This window comes from Lagopus leucura, unplaced genomic scaffold, assembly GCF_019238085.1.
Source record: "Lagopus leucura isolate 7727_CA_CO unplaced genomic scaffold, USGS_WTPT01 Super-Scaffold_100004, whole genome shotgun sequence".
Classification (NCBI taxonomy): domain Eukaryota; kingdom Metazoa; phylum Chordata; class Aves; order Galliformes; family Phasianidae; genus Lagopus; species Lagopus leucura.
Window position 1 is genome coordinate 27,540,019 of NW_024962264.1, and position 18,142 is coordinate 27,558,160.

Here is an 18,142-nt window from a genome sequence, read left to right on the forward strand (position 1 = left end):
CACAGTGAAAATAGTAATGATCTTGAAATAAAAAATCATCTGTTCCTCTTTGCTGTCATAGTCTAACTAAAAGTTGTGGCTAATGTTAATGAATGAATAAATTAAAAGCAGTGTAGATGGAAGGCAGTGCATTTTCAGCAGGGTTTAGAAGTGCAAGTTACAGTTCAGGTACATAAAATGAACTGCAAGTAATGATCTGCAGACAGCTTCCCACAGGGAAATCAGTGCTATATATAACAAAGCCAGTTTGCTACGTATTTTTCTGTCTTCAGCATGCTTGAATAGGAAGAAGTTCATCAGAGCACAAACAGAAAATATAGCAAGGACAAGGAAAGCCCTGCAAATTGTCACATTGAAAGGCTGTGTTGCATGTGTCCTGTATCCTCTTGGATCCAATGCCCAACTGGGCAAAGAACAAAATGCTTCTGTACTGCATTTTTGCACCTGGGCTGGACTTGACCTACAGCTCTCAGAACCCTGTGTCTCAAAACCAGTGGTTTCTGATTGCTGGTTCACGGTTTGATCTACTGCCATCCTCTGCTTTATCCACCCTCTCTGGTGAGCCAGCAGACCATGATCCTTTGGAAACCAAGATGTGGCCAAGGATGTTTGTGCCTGCTCCAAGTAAGAATGAACACAGCACACAGACAGGTTCTGCAGAGTGTGGTCAGCATGAAAACACAAGTGGTCTTTCAGGCATCTGGGAAGGCATTATTGGTCCAAACTACTCCTGTCAGGTTTTACATTTCTGCAGGTGAAGCTCTGGATGACTTAAGCAACTGACATGTAATCCAGATTCTTTTTTCTTTGATGTTGCTTCCTTCCATTCTGACAAATGGTGAAAAAAATCCTCTGTTAAAATTCCAGTGCCACTTGTAGCTTGATGTCTGCTAACCCCATTTTCGCAAGCCAGCGTGCAGTATTCAGAAAAACAAAAACAAAACGCCCAAAACTACAAGAAACAACTAAAAAGCTAATAACTTATTAATGACTAGGGCAAGAGGCAAAACATTTAAGTAACTAGCATTCGGTAACTTACCATTTTTTCCCCATGAGAGCTAACTGAATTTGTCAGAAAATTTAGGCTGCTAGGACATGCTAGAGTATGTTGAAAACTCCTTGGAGATACTGTTATTGCCTTGTTATTCAAGTGAAGCTGTGGGCTGGTGTTTTAACATTCCAGTCCCAGCCAAATCCTGTTGAAACATAATGGGAGATCATGCTTTTGCCCAGAACATTCTTTGTAGAGATGCCACATTTCTTCCCATGCAAGGCTTTGTTTCAGCAGCAAGCAAATATGGGTCCTCCTCACAGCAAGTTGAAGCAGGAGGAGATGTGTGGTCTCTGAGGCCCATTTCCATGTAATCAAAGCAGAACTGAGACCCTATATCCCCACATCCATTCCACCATTTCTACACACATCATCTCCTTGACACATTACTCTACATTACAATCATCTCCTTGAGCAAAATCTTTAGTGCAGAGGAGCCACTGAAAAGCAAGTCATTTTAATCTGTGGGATAGAAAGGTTCTGCAGCTGAGCTGACAATTCCTGCTCTTTAGTATCGATTGGATTATCATTTGTTATAGTGATGGCTGAAGCAGTAAAGCAGATGATCCATAAACTGCAGTTTTGATTTATGAATGTGGGGGCCTCTGTTCACATATTACAGAAGTTTTCAAAACCTCACTACCTTTGTTCTCAAACAGGGAGGTGACTGGGTATCTTTGTGTGTTGTGAAAATGGAATAATTGCAGGCTAGTGGTGTTTTTGTGAAGACTGATGTGATGCCAAACATCTACACCAGATCTCCACCTGCAGTGCTAAGAAGATAATGACTCCATCCTCTGTAACGCGTGATAACTCAGCAGGCTTGCTATCTTCCCATGTCAAGGAGGAATGTTTATCCTGCACATGCAGGACCACTTTTACCTCAAGAACTTTGACACAGAAGACCTGATAAATTCACACCAACCTTGCTCTCAGCAAAACATTTCCACTTTTACTCTCAGGATGCTCAGCTGTGGCTGAAGAAATCTCCACCAGGCGGAAATGGAGACAGGGCCATGAAGTCTGCATTAAAGAAACTTAGCTGTCTTATGCTTGATACTTCACCTGCATCAATTACCAAAGGTCTGCTCATTGTATGGTGGAAAGAGTGTCCAGTTCACTGACAAACTGAGTTTGTCTGTAACATGGAATAAGTATGCCTAATAATGATAAATAATAATAATAATAATGGTAAAGTATAAGGAGTACAAGCACAAGTGAGTGAATTAGCATGATATTGTTCGTAATGGCTTCAAAATAGGCCAAGAAAAATGTAAAGACCTGTGCAATATAAGGAAGGTAAAAGCACCCTTTTTTGGTGCTTTTTAAATTACCCCTCTAATTGATGCAATTGAGAGACAGTGAAGATAATCTGAGTACATAATGACTATGGTGGGAGCATCACAACGTAATTGCAATGTACTTTTTTTGCCACGATGTATCATTACACTACCTCTGTTTCTCTGGAACAAATGCATTCATTTGGGTTGAAGCAGGTGGATTCTAAAATCCCTTTCTTTCACACCTGAACCTGCATGTCATCTCCTGTCATTGTGTCAGGGAGTTATGTGTGTGGATAGCTGTACCTGTGTTATAATGTTAGATTTCACGTTGCTCAATTTCACATCTGTACTCCTAGAGTAGGAATTTGCTCTAAGTTCATGAAGGGAAGTCCTGCAAGGAAGCACAGTGTTTCTCTGCCAAATAGATCTCCTTCATGTACAACAAAACTACCTTAGCTGACATGCTTGGTGCCAAATGTCCTCGAGTGAAGGGGGAAGCCGTATATTCCTTTTCATCATTTAAACGCTTCGTCTATCATTTTCATCCTGTATACAATGAAGACAATGCTTGTCTTCTTCCTATAGACATTGTTAGACTCATCTCACTAGTTTCTTCTAAGAAGTTCTGCAGATTAAAGAAGAAATGCAGAAATTTACTACTACTATTTCACCACTACTGAGGAATTTCCTATAGTGATAAGACACAGACTGAAGACGCAAGGGAGAGGCAATATCTTTTTTTTTTCCTGTGACATATGTTCTATATCTAGTTATATCTCTGCTAGACACATAGCAGTATGCCTGCCACTACTGTCCTGTGATATGTTATATCACTAGAGAGGAGTCTGAGTAGAAAATATCATGTTTCTCAGTGTATTTTCCAATGCAAATTTCTTTTCTTTCTGATAGCAGCTTTCCAGAGGGGTTTTTTTTTTTTCTTTTTCTTTTTTTTCCTGCTGGGTGAAAGAATGAAAAAAGGAAAGCAGAAAGCCAATATCCTCAATATCCTTCAGTTTTAATTTTTGAAAAGAGAAAAGGTTAGCTTTGGGGTAACATTTTAGATTCTTGAAATGTTTATGCAAAAGCGCTTTATTTTCTTCCTGTGAATTTTTAAGTTTTCTCTTAGAAAAGATTTTAATGGTTTTTAAAATATATATGGATATATTTTAAAGCAAGCAAAGATTAACTTCCTTTGCTACCCACTTATGTTCTTCTATTAAAGTCAGCAGTGCGTGTTTGATATTTTTCATTAATTCTTTACATGCATGGCAGTGTAAACTATATAAACTTTCTGTCTATAAAATTAAGGGGAAAACTAAATTAAAAGATAAGGGACCAGGAAAGTTCAAGATGTCTACTTCAGGCATTCCCAGATAGAAATGACTGTAAAATTAGGATTTTAAGCAGAATACAGGCTTGAATAAACAGAAACAACTTATTTCCATGGAAACAACTAATCTAAAACCTGAACAAAGGAAGCACGTCTACCTGACTATATGTCAGTTTTAACATGAAATCAGTAGGGTGAGACATCTATTGATGGTGCTGAGTTTGCCCTTAGGTACTTCCCTTGTGATTTGGGATGGGGCTGAGTGCTGGAAAGACATATTAATTGCTACAGCTCAGCAGGGTGTTCTGCCTTAGCGATTTTATACAATGGATAGAGAAATACGCAACTGTATTTATTGCAGCTGGTATGTTACCAGCACCCAGAGAGAATGTCATGAGGGCATTTGAACGATGTATTTCCCGCATTAGCACTTCCGCTATTTCCCCCAGTGCTGCACTTCTTTGTAAGCCAGAGCAAACAGAGTGCAGGTGTTATTGTAAATATGAAAGAATGCATTTCTCCCGATCCTTAAAATAATCTTAAAGTGGTTTTGCTGTTTCCTATTTTACAAGCAGTTCACGAGTGCTGGTTATGGGCAGATCCCTCTTGGCAAGGGAAGCTGGCCTCATTGAAAAATCCTTTTGAGTGACCTGATGAAAATGAGCTTAGATTTGGCCAAGTGATGAGTCTTTGAAAATAGCATTTTGCATACATGTGGCAGGTGTTTTTTGGTTGTGGGTTGTTTTTTTGTTTTTTGTTTTTTGTTTTGTTTTTAATAATGAAAGCATTTGGAGTGAATATAAGCTGTTCTCTGCACGCATGAGCTGCTGACAGGCACACTGAATGTTCGTGTCTTCTTAGGTATGTGTTGAATGAGACATAGTCTATATTCGCTGCTTAATAAAAAGCACATAAAGAGCCATATTGCTCCTCTTGGACAGTGATTCAAAAATGAGGTTAAGCAAGTATGAGGGGAGCACTGTGATGATTTAGAGCTTGTCACAGGCCAGGAAGTCTCAGAAGGCCCTGCTGCTTTCTCTGCAGATCTGCCAAACACAAACCTGCACTCACCCCATACCAAGGGAGCTGGAAGTGAGAATCCTCCTACTCTTGAAAAGCAGCAAATACCAGGAATGACCAAAACCTGGCCTCGAGATCTTGGATGGCATGAACCCTTTGGATTCTACTCATGCAGTGCTGAGATTGTCAAGTTTGGTGGGCTGTAATAGATTTGCATTTCTGCTGAGGTTTTTTTTTTTTCTGGTTCTGTGCTGGTTGTACTAGAATATGACTTAATCTGTGTGAGATTACTTCTGAATTGCTGAGCTCTTGATTACGTAATTCATCAAGATGTAGTACTTGGGAAAAGGCAAACGCTTGGTACAGCTTCTCACATTGGAGAATTCAGCAGCCAAATTCCTGACACACGCTGAGTTAATGAAGATGACAAAAAAAAGTCATACTTCCTGCTTTCATATCCAGTTTGGGGTGGCCAGTTTGCAATGCCTAGGCTTCAGAGAACATCTCCATGGGGGAACAGAAGGGAGCCCTATTGAGGCTGGACTGGCTGCTCTCTTCTGCGTACCACCACCTAGTGCTGATGGGATTTTGAAGTTTCTAATGGCTCCTTGAGCACCCATGTCCATGAGTAGATATATTTTAATTTTGTTAGTACTTCATCCTTTTCTTGTTGGTGAGAAGTCCAGAAAGATATATGAATTGATCCTGTCTTTCTTACAAAACATGAAAAGGGAAAAGTGACCTGCCAGTGCTAAGACTCAGAGGAAGGTATGGCCTCCAGAACAGATGGAGAATCTACTTGGAGGCCTTTTCCCAGCTTACAGGAGGCTTTCACTCACGTTCTTACCAAGAAAGCTGCAGTGTAAATCAAGAGAGTGAGTTTTCTGTGCTTTATGACCATATCTTTCCAAGTACTTTCTAGAGGCAGGTAAGTATTATCTCCTTTTGCCTAAGAATGTGGCTCAGGGGCACTTGGAGATTAAATGGCAATCTAAAGCATTAGTGGTTATTATTACCATTTGTTTTCATAATGTATCATCATCACTGGAGACCTGCTCCTGGTTCAGTTCCCTAGTCACTGTGCAGATGCAAAGCTAAATGACAGTTTGTGCACAAATGAGCTCATAACCCAAGAAACAACGTGTTTGAACAGCAAATGTATTCAGAAAAGTCTTCTGTCTTTTCTGGTTAGCCAGGAAATTAGACTTTTTTTCCTCTGTCAAAGGCCTGGCAGGAGTTATCCTTCATTTGGACACATCCGTAACGAGCGGCTCTCCCTGAAACTGACCACAGAGTGTGCAGCCAAAAAAATGAACCTGGCTGCTGTGTTGAAATCTGTTTTGGAGTACCAGGAAGTAGAACAACAACATCAGCCTTCTATATTTTTCTGTCCCCTCCTCACCACAGAATTCAGCTTAGGATGCTGCCGATCAGCATTTTCTGAACATTGAGAAAAACCCTCTTGCTTTCACCTGTTCAGCCATGGTCAAGACAGGACAACCGAAGTAAAAGCAAAAGCAAAGACACTTACTCTGCCTGTAAACAGCATTATATTGCCTTTCTGCAAAACTTACATTATAACTTAGTACAGAAATAAGCTCAGTAAGAGTGATACGTAAGTCTATATTATGCCAAGAAGAGAAACAGAAAAGAAATCCCATGTGGCCTTGAAATTACAGAGTGTGTGCTGATGGGAGCTTTTAAATTCCTCTGTAAAATACTTGACATCCTGAACAAAATCATGTTTAAAAATAGACCCATACAAAATATGTGATGGCACTACTCTATGTGAGTTCATGTGCATTTGACAAATGTGAGAATCGCTAAGAAAACTGCAGGTTTCATGCAAGATGCTCACAGTCATTTCGTTTTTGTGACTGATCCAAGTTCAATTCCTGCACTGGAAGAGAAAACATTGACAGATCCCAGAGCAAAGCAATTGTTTCAATATAGTAAACTGAATCCAAACACGAAAATAAGATGGAAGACCTGTTTTCCAGAGCTGTAGACACACCTAATTAGAGCTCTCTGGTGCAGACTCCAGAGAATCTATATGAATGGGGAATGACATATTACTAAGGGATGCAAAATAATCTGAGCAGGAAGACAAGGCATAATTTTTTTGTTACAGATTACTTAAGCATTTACAAAGAGTGTATCAGTAGTAAAATGATCTGAAATTCTACCAATACAGCCAGAAATGTTTAAGCTCGCTGATGTCTTCTCAGGCACTGTAAAATCACAGTGTTGCTAAATACCATTGCAACTTCTCATGCATAGCTAGTTTGGTAGCACTGTTATTTTAAAGTGCTCGTGACCGTGCTCTGCTGTGATTTGACAAGCTTGTGGTATCTGGCAGATGGAACTAATAAGTGCCATGAAGTGGTTCCCAGTTTTGAATGGATATAATTTTTGCCCCCAGCTTATTGAGAGCACTCCACAATAATAAGGAACTACCAACAGTTACACTGTACTTATTACACTAGTTATGACATGCCTCTCTTGCAAGTGACTTTGTTATTGGACTGCAATCTATTTTTGGATTACAAATGGAAGCTGTTCATGACTTAAAGGCTGACCAGGCTTACCAGACTGACACTGGGCAGCTCAAAGGCTTCCTCTTGATGCAATGGGCAATGAAGACATTTAAATACTTTGCTCAGAGAGAATTAAGTCAAAAGTACTGAAGTTCAAATGCTTTTAAAACAAGAATAGCCTTTTCATGATAACCTGCTTACTTCTGACTTGCATCCTACACAGATTTATCCTGGCATTCTTTGTCTGCCATCTCCATTCTTGCAGCAGGAACGTCTGAACACGTGGGCTGTTTTCACCCAACCATGGAAAAAGTGCAAAAGGCATGTGAAAATATCTGTTGTTTTTTTTCTCAGACAAGCAGACAAAAGAGCAACCCCCTCAGAGCCCTCTGCTGAGGACAGCAATTTGAACTCAGTTTTATGATTAGACAGCACAGGAATCAGGGCTTTGCATTTCACTGAACAAAAAACGGCTTAGATGTTACTCTGGAAAACTTCAGAGGACTTCCTTGGGAGAAGTATCTAGGAAGGCTGTTTTGGGAGACTTCTTACTTTCACAGGACCCTAGATAGGCAGTAAAGACAAGGAACAATTAACAGCCAAGACAATGTTGATAATGTTTCAAGACAAAGGTAGTAACAGAGAATGAAGGTGGTAATAGTGAACGATCAGCCTGAAATCAACCTGAAATACAGGTCTGACCAGAAAAAGATGAGATAGACACTGATTTCTTCTGACAGGAAGCTAGCACTCAAAGTGGATGGAGTGTTGCCATGCAAATAATTAAGAAAGATATTTGCAATGGAAAGAAGAGGAAAGTAAGAAAGATGGAACTTCAGTTCATTTTAGAACCAAAATAAGGGATGACCTAAATAAAAAGGAAAAAAAAAAAAAAAAAAAAAAAAAGGTAAATTAAGCTGAAGCCAAAGTATAAGGCAGAAATGCTGACACTGATCTATAATTAATAGACTAATACCTTTTAAAGCCATAAGGGACCATATAATCATCTAATGTGATGTCCTGCATTAAAGCTGTGAGAAGGGCAGGATTTTGAGTTTTTTTGACATTCAGCTTTTCCAGTTAAGACCTAAATCTGACTACATGAAAATTCTCCATAAGAGAAAATGCTGAAAAAGTTGGTCTGAACTCAAAGGAATAGATGAAGAAATAAAATATAATATAGTGGAAATTAATAATTTCTTCAGGAAGAAATACTGACATTTGGCTTTGAAAACATCAGTGCCAGAAATGAAGGATTATGGCCACTTTTTTTCCTCACAGAGGTCATTTGTGAAATCTGAGCTTATCTGCAGAATACTTTGATTCTCATATGAAATAAATTTTTCCATGAAGCAAGGTGCTATACTCTAACCCTAGGCCCACCTTTATTCTAATAGGTCAGACTAGACAATCCTGTTTGAACCTCACATCTTCTGGCTGTTCAAATGGAGGTGTTTTAAAAAGACTTCTGGCCAGGGTAGAAAGCAACAAGGGGTAAAGAATTCACCATGTTTCCAGCATGATGACAACCATTTTGGTAACACTCCAGGGAACCACATGAGTCAAAGAGGACAGACAAATAAGAGACAGAATTGTATCCAGCTTTCTGCAGGTATTTTTTAAGGGAAAAATAAAAAAGACCTGGCAGAAAGTAGTTAGGTCTTCTTGTAAGGACAGCATGCAGCCATTTCTCCCAAATGGCTGAGGATATGACTGACTACAATGTGGACTTCCAATGGAAATGGCTGTGCTGGTGACTGAGATGTACACTGCATTGTTTCCAATTTTATGTCATGATAAGCCTTGGAACACAACCTCAGAGTAGTGCGGAATTCTTAGAAGAGATTAGATTTTTTTCCCTTCTGTCAAAGACTGGCAGCAGTAACCCATCCACAGAGCTGTGATGGGATGTCTGATAGATGTTGGTGCCATTAAAGCTCTGGAGAAAAGTGAGGCAGCAGGGGGTTGCAAGCAGTCAGGAATCACAGCATGGAATACCAGGTCATGTAAGAACCTGTCATGTGAATGAGACACCTTAGGAAGAGGCCCCCTCAGCAGAAAAGCTAAAAAAACTAAGTTGTTCTTCTTTGCATGTTGACAAATGAGGAGTGCCCACACTGGTGTTCACTGCACTGCATGGGAGAGTAAGTGAGGGTGTTCTAACTCCCAATCCTCTTGAGTGAGAATGTGGTTACATGCCCAACTCTGCTTCTCACCAGGTATCCTGTAGAGCTGGGATGAACGCATCTCCTGTAAAAGTTTTTGTTGTACTCATCTGCTCGTCCAAGTTGCTAAATAGAATATTAGAGTAATCGAAACTAAAACAACCAACAAAGAAAACACCCCCAAAACACCAGGGAAAAAAAAAAAAAAGCCATTTGCACATTGGAGAATTCAGTGAATAGAATTCCTCTGGTTTTGACCCATTCTATAAATAACTGTGGTATGAAATGTGTTCGAAAATAATTGCAATCAAGTTGAAAAATGTCAGTTGCTTACCTGTGCATCCAAATAAGTGTCTGAGTTGTGCTATAGCTACATGAAAAAGAAATGAAAGAACTGCAGCTAGAAGCTTTTGCAATTCAAAGTATTTAGCTGAATGACAAGAAAACTAATCCTTGGTTTATTATAAGACATGATAAAAGATTTCTGAAGATCCTGGATGTTCATATTTTTCTTCTGCTCTTTTAATGCAGTGCTACTCTGAAAAATGACTTTGTCAAAAAGCTAGCTGAAGCATTTAAAAGTGAGAAGCGGTAGTGGAGAAGCATCACAAAATGCCTTGAAGAGATCTTGCATTTGAAGACATGCACTCTGCTCTTCCTCGTAACCACATCCCAGAGTGCATAAAGTCTGATGCCCAAAAGCTGGTGTCAAGAATCATTAGTCCCCCTGAAAAGCTGAGCCAGCTTCTCCTTGCTTGGTGTCTCTGTCCTTGGTGCATAATCAGCTAAAATCAGATGCTTATTTCAGAACAGGAAATAAGTTTTACAGCTCCCATTAGCTCCTGAGCATCAGCAAAGCAGTGGAACATATGTACTGGCTATTTTTCTGCTAAGAACAACGTGAAATAAATTACCCACTTAGACTTCTGACTGCAGAGGCTACTAGCATCAACCAAGATACCAGCTAACGCACATCATTGGCAGAATTGCTAAACTCTTGGCTGTTACATCAGCAAAAATTCACTGATGGTGACATTAGTTTGCCTCTGGACCCAGAGCTAAACCATAGGACCAGCAGCTCTGGTCTCTGGAGAGATGTGGGCAGCAACAGCCTCCCTTCCTAGCTCTGAATTTCAAGGCAAGAAAGATAAAAAGTATGGCTGTCTAGGAATGTAGTGGGTGTCCCTGAGCTTAGGTGGAGGAAAGCTGCCCTAAAACGTGCCACCAATCACATTTACAAGGCAATTAAAGGCTGTCAGCAAGATCTGCTGGAATTTCATTACTGGTGATGGTGTGTAAAGAGGAACAGACAAATGATTCAATGGGAACAGGCTGTTAGCAAGGCAAAGCAGCAGAAGAAAAGGAACTCTTTTGCTTGGAAGTGGGGCACATTTTATGCAGGATTAGAATGATACAATAAACATAGCATTCCAGAACGATATTTGACAGAAGCAATTTTTGGTACCGAATTGCATGCTAAGTGGCATGCTGAAGCAAATGCTGGGTGAAATCATATTACAGTCAGATTAAAATGGTGCTTCAAAATTATTTTAGTGGTTCTTATTGATTAGAAATGTAATTTTGTGTGACAATGTTATGTATAATCAAAATGCAGTCATAGAGAAAAGAGTCCAGATATTACAGAGGAGTGATCTTTTCTCTTTGCTGTAGTTAGCAAAAAAGACAAGAAAGAGTAAAACCAAGCATCTTTTCCCAAATTTGTGGTACTGCTTTGCCTTCATTTTAATTTAGCAAAATAAAGAGAATTTAATCAATCCACTGAGAGATGTATGTCTCTCTTCCCTCTTCCTTTTATATGTCTGTTGATGTAGCAGTGGAATTTGTTGCTACTATCTTGAATATTTTTCTGATTTCATTTTAGTAGAGAGGCGTTACATTCTACTCCCTCCCTGGTACTGAGTGGTCACATGCTGAATGTATTTGACTTTGTTTTATTAATTTTGAATAACTAACATCCTACATCTGGAAGACTTCCCAGGTTACAAATCTGTCCAATAAATTCCTCAGTGAAGAAGGCAGCTCTGATTTGTGGGCCACACAATGGGTATAGGAGCTTCTACAATGAATCCTTGTACAACCCCAACTATGCTTGTGTACTTAGAACCTGAACTGGCATCTCATAGGTAATATTTACTCAATAAGGAGGAGAAGGTCTGTTCTCTCTGCCAGGGGGATCCGAGGAGCTGACCCACTACAGGGAAAGCAAATGGGGAAACACTGCCCGAGCAAAGCCTATAGCTAGCAGTGGCTTGTTCCAGCTCCCTAATGGTTTGATATAGATCATCATCTGCCTACCCACTGTATTGAATCATAGAATGGCTTATATTGGAAGGGACCTTGAAGATCATCAAACTCCTGTCATCAACCCCCTGCCATGGGCAGGGTTATCAGCCACTAGATAAGGCTCCTAGAGCCCCATCCAACCTTGCCTTTTAGGGGCAAGAATATGATCATATGGTTTCTTCTAAGAGTGTAATGCATTCTGCTGATGTATTACAGTGGTTGCTGATAATACAGATAGCACCCACAAGTTCAATACTTGGCGGTGACTATGAGCTGAGCAATGGAAAAGAGAAAGAACTGGTGGCTTTTGGATGCTATCAATGAAAGAAAGGTCACAGATGGAAAAAGATGGTAAAACTGAATTCTGAACTTCCAGAAATTGTTAATCTAAATGGCTTCTAGTCTGTTCAATCATGTAGTATGAAAACATCTCATTCAGTAAGATAAAATGATCATTTTGATAATAGCTGAATTATGTCATTTATTATCAAAATTATATGCTAGATGCAAGTAATAAAGGAGGTGTGTAAGTTCAATATTACCATACAGATTTTATTGTACCATGCAAGCTGAAATGAACAGAACTGGGAAAGCAGAAACAAAACACATTCACATTACTGAAATGAAACATTCATTCCCTATCAAAACAAAACAAGAAAATAGAAATGGTTCATTTAAACATTTTTCTGTCAAAAAATAATCTGAAATTGACATACTCCCATGAAATGTTTTGATTTTGATGCTGGGAAAAATGTTCTGCAAAGTAATGTCTGCCTGCTCTCATTGCCAGATACATGCAACAATTTCTAAAATGGAGACGACTCTTGATGTTACAACTTTTTCAGTGCCTCTGAAGAAGGGAGATCCAGACCAAGGTGTTAAAAGCGTACTTGGGAGGATGTTTCATCTGAACCAGTTGGGATGTGTACCTAGATTAATCCAGAGAAGTAAAGTCGATGGAATAAAAATAAATCAGAATGCATCTGACAGCTTTTTGTATGAGCTCCATAAATTAGCTTATTTCACATTACTTGGCGCACTTTAGGAAGGGGAATGTGTTTTCCTATTCCTCTAAGGGGGCTTGTAGCTATAATTAAGCGGGTATTATAGCTGAAGTCTAATTACAGTCTTCAAAGCATGCCAATAAGAGCACCCGAAGAACTGTTCTAAAACTTGATTCCACCACTGGCTCTTTTATCCACACTGAAACCAGCCAACAACAAAGTCTAGTCAAAGCAGATCTCACACAAGTGTTTTTACTGCTCTTCCCAGCAGGAAATGCAACAACAGGAAGGAGCAGGCTAGTAGTAGGAAGAATTTCAGATATATTTTCTGTGCAAAGTTTCTTCTTTTTCTTTTATCTTTTTCTTTTTTTTTCAGTTAAAGAAGCCTTTTCATTTTAGTAACATTTCTGCAGCACTCTTGGCAGAGAATATCTGGATTCATTGCTTGCAAATGTAAAGCATGCTTATGTGATTACAACCATCAGAATCTTTGGTCCACCTCTTACATCCACTGGTGTGATGAGGTTGTGAGCATCCTGGGGCCAGGGCAGCAGCCTCTTTGTTGCCTTAAAGCCCCTGTCATGTGAAGACTTCACCTTCTCACTGAGATTTCCAGACGCTATCAAGAGTACAGCAAGCAATTTGCATAGCATTTGCAATCCAGATGGATGGCATTCTGCATGTTCATTTGCTTGAACACTAATTCCTTGCATGCATTTTTCTCAGACATACCCAGGGAGTATGCTGCAGTTTACCTTTTCTCCTTTCTCTTTCTTTTTTTTTTCCTAATGAAATGTTTCCTTGACCTTTAAACACTAATGAAGGCAGATGACAATGTGCACAAAATGTTTGTCTTAATTGTTTTGGGTGATGTGACTTCACGATAAAACTTCCTTCAGAAGCTTAATTACTCCCAGCGCTGCATTTACAGTGAAGTGAAGGTATCAAATGAGACAATGGAGTTCAGTAGTTTTGATCTTATTTTCTGAAATCAGGCGATCTCAGTCTCTCACCATTTATTAATACAGATCATTTCCTTCCATTTCTCACAATTGAATTGAGTCACTGTTTGCATGCTGATGGGGCAAGCAAGTGGGGAACTGCATTCGTGGCTGCCTGGTAATGGATGAGAGCCGTTAGTTAGAGGCAGGAGGTTCCTCTGGAGGCCCTGCGATTTGCCAGAATATATTACATTTTTCCAAGATTATTGCACAGCAGATGATTAATATTGTATGCTCGAGTGGCCTTTTCAAGGACTGAGTGGGGAGTGGGGGGGACAAAGGGAGAGCCTCAGAAGACTAATTTCCTATCTGTGCATTATGATAGAAATGTGTAATTGCAAACAGTGTTTTGTAACTTGCCAGTATAAAAAAGGAAAGCCACTGAGCAATGCAGAGCCAGAGGAAATAGTCTTCAGCTGACACAGCCAGTGGAGGCTTGCTGAAGTCACCATGCATGGCTCCACTGGTTTTTATCGAGAAAGAATCTAGTCTAGAAAGTTGATTAGGGAATTGAAGCAGAGAACTGCTATGGGTAGGGAAGTAATTTTATCAGATGGAGAAGTATAGATCCTAAATCAAGGCCAGCTTGTGGTGTGGACACTTCGGGAATATGCGACTAGAAAAGGGATGCCCAGGAAAGCTAGGTACTATCTGCTGTACATTACTGAAGCAGTGTGCCGTGTCTGAATCCCAGTGGGAATGGGGAGGAAGAGCTAGAAGGTCTTTGCCAAGGGCTGTATGAAATGGACAAAGTGGTTCAGTTCGCTAAGCTTTGCTGGGTAATGTGTTACAGATGAGCCTAAGATGACTACAATGCTTTTCTAGTCTGTGAAGAGCTCTGCAAAACCACAAAGGGGATGTGATACTTTGTGGAAGTGCTTCAGTAGAGTTGAATATTGTTGGTGTAAGAGAGGGCTGCATCGATCATTTCTCAGCTCTTGCCTCTCCAGTGCAGCTAGGTCTATGTTTTGGCTGTGTTGGAAAGCAAGCCTTGTATAAATGCCCCCACATGACTGTGCTGGATGCAGATGGAGCACATGTGAACTCTGTACTCTCTATAGCTAGAGCACCAACATTTTTGTGGCGTATCTTCTACATTTCAGGGATAAGAACCCAAAACAAATTCAGATGTGAGACTCCATAATGTGAGAAAATGCCTAATGTGACTCACCTCCCCCTTCTTCAGCCTTCCTAGGAGCTGTGCTCTGAGTACTTTTGGCTAACTGTGTATATCATGACTCAAAATCTGAGGAGCACATCCAAGCTGGAATTGCTTCCACCTTCTTCCACTTGCGTGTGCTACCAGCTGTGCACGCTGCAGACAGTTTGTGCTATTCCTGAGATATATGGCTTTTTATGTCACCTTGTTTTGGCCACTGATTTATACATGTATTCGGATTATATTTCTTCAATTCCCTTATATGTGCATACTGCTCCAATTGAGATTCCCTCTAGGATCATACTGCCAACAATTCCCTAACTGTGAGGGGGAGTGAGGGCATGTGTGTTCATATGTGTGTGCTCTGTTGGTGGACATTTGGCTCAGCTATAAAGAAAGTCTGCATGCTGTATTGAGCACGCTTAAGAGATCAGCCAAAATCACACAGTACATATGCGTAAATGAGTGTGTATTATTTCCTTATGAAATTCCCTCCTGTCTATATAGAATCTGGTAACAAAGGTAAAGTGTCAGGTCTTTTCCTGAGCACTCTGGAACTGATCTACTGCAACTTGTATCCATCTAAGCAGCAACATTTATGCTTCACCTGTGCCATTAACTGAGTTGGATAGAAGTCCAGAGGAAGTAGCTCAGCTTTCACAGTTAGCAGTTCTAGTTTCTCAAGTGTGAGCTGAAGAAAAGCTGAGTTCATTCTTGGCTGTGCAAGTAGATTCCTGTTGGGACTTTTTTGTTTATCTGGTTTTCTACCCCATGCATCCTAAGTGCATATCTGCAAGGATCTGTGTACATGTGATTTTATGTCCCCCCAGGCATCTTCAAAGCAGGTTGCCCACAGCTTAAAAAGATGCTCAGAGATGTCTGTCAAACAAATGTGATAAGGTCACTATACTTGTGAGGAGACTTCCAATGAGTTTTTGTATTGTTGTTTTTATTAATGATTTTTTTTCCTGTAGATCCAATTTTAACACAGAACTATTGGTCTGGAAATACATCTGTTTCATGTGACGCTGAGATTACTTTTATATTTATTATCCCAGAAAGGATTCTGCAAACTTCAAATGCTATTGAAAGTTGGAGGAAGAGACTAGTTGTAGCATTTAGTAGTGAAATGTGAAAAGTTGTGTAGAAACTCGTAACCTGGGACCCTTGGCTTCTTGATAGTGTTCCTATATAGCTAAGTTTGAAAGAAAGTTTTTTGTTTTTCAAGGCTTGAAATCCATGTACATTAATCTATCCCTCTGAGACTGTTGTTTCATATGAGGGATAGGCCTGTAATGCGGGAGCAGTGTTGGCTTATTTCCTTACCATCAATTATGTGAAAATATTTGGGAACAGAGAACGCTTTCAATAGAGATTAGATGGGTGAATGGAGGTGGGAAAGATCATGTTCAAGGTGATTTATTTGCATGAAATAATTCAGCTGCTTCTTAAAGCCACTTCTAGGCCTGGCCCTTTGATTGCTAAGCTATTCACTTTTTTTTCTAATGCAACAGAAAAATGTATATTTGAAGAAACAAAATAAAGAACTTCTGCAGTAGAGCAGAAGGCAAATAATTTGAACATGGAAATGCCTCAATGTCATGAGAGATGTACAGAGGCATTCTCTTGTTCTTTTGTCCTCTCTGTTATGGAAATGACTCCGGTCTTAATAGCAAATGGGTTACTTCAGTTCTTAAGTTAGCAGTTTGGGAGAGGGGTTGGCATTGTTGTGTGGCTGCCTCAAAACCAGGAATAAGTCAAAGAGGCCTAAAAATGAAAGGGAAAGTGGCCATAACACCCTATTCTTGTGTGGATCAGTTCTGTACAGATCAGTGTGTGATCACCCACAGTACTATAGGAAGGGAAGAGAGCAGGTCCTCCTCCAGCTGGTGCTAGCAAACTGAACAGTACACATTCATTTGTACTTTATTTACATAGCCTAATGGAGTTTTAAAAGGTCAAAATCCAAGTGGTAGACACTTTGGAGCTGCAAACTACATAGAGTTGTGTTGCTGCATTCTTAATTATGTCTTCAAAGCAGTGGGTTTTTGTAAATTATTTTTTTTAAAAAGGTGAGATGAGAATTACTGTTTTTAAAATTTTTCAATTGCAGTAAGAACAAAAGATCACAAAACATCTGGTAAGAATAAGGTCTTAAGAAGGCTCTGTCCTTCTTTCTTTGAGAAGGATCTAGCTCAGTTGAAAAAAAAAAAAGAAAGAAAGTTCGTCATCACAGTACTGATGAAGTTGGATAGTATTTGTTCCAGAATTACAAAGAGAGAAAGGAGTGGTATTGGTGCATAATTAAAGAAAAAGGCTTACATTTTGTTGCCCTACAGCAACCTCTGTTTTAAATTTGTTGTGTTCAGAAAAAAGACTGAATCTGGACTTGTTTTGGACTATTGTTTGGGACTACAAGACCTATAACACAACTTCAAGCTGCATCATTATCAGAGATCTATACAGTCACTCACATAAGTTAGGATGTAAACCCATCAGATGCTTTAGAGAGCACTGGGGTAATGTCCTGTGTTTTCTGTTGCTGATCAGGCCATTCTAGGGTTGAATACAAGTTGTGTTTGAATCCTAATTATGGAGTACGTTTTCTTTGGGAAAAAAAAACATGTCTAGTATGGAGAAAACCACAAACAGCAGAAGACCAGAAAACTTCACTTAGCTCCATCAAGTTATTTTTAACAGCTCATTCCCCAGGCCTGGACCATATGGCATATGAATTAGAAATTAATCAATAAAATTGATGGATCTGATAAATATATGGCTTTATTGATAACACTTTATCCTCAACCAGTCTTCTAACTGACTTAAGTTATAGCAGCTGGTCTGATAAGAAGATACAGCAGCATAGAGAACCTGCTATGCCTTTTATTCCCTTTGCAGTTATCTTCCACCCCCTGTTTTTCTTCTGTGGTCAGACCATAGGTTGCACTTGTATAGTAAGCAGTAGCCTTTCTCTGCTGAGGCATTTTTCAAGTGGAACTGAAAATGTATATTCATTACTGATTTCTCATCACTTGTTGCTTGCTGTTACAGAATCAATTACCAGTGGGATTTCAGCTGCTTGTAATATTTGTTCACTTAGGTCATTGACAAATTAATAGTTGAATTCAGCTGTAGGGCTTTGATCACATGACTTTGATAACTTAGGGAATAAAAGGCTGCTTTGCCTTGCCTTTAGATGTAATGTTTGGCTCTGTAATTCAGCTTCTTGGCAAGTTATCTACAATTTATATGAAAGATCTTCTGTATCTCTTATAATTTCCTTGCAGT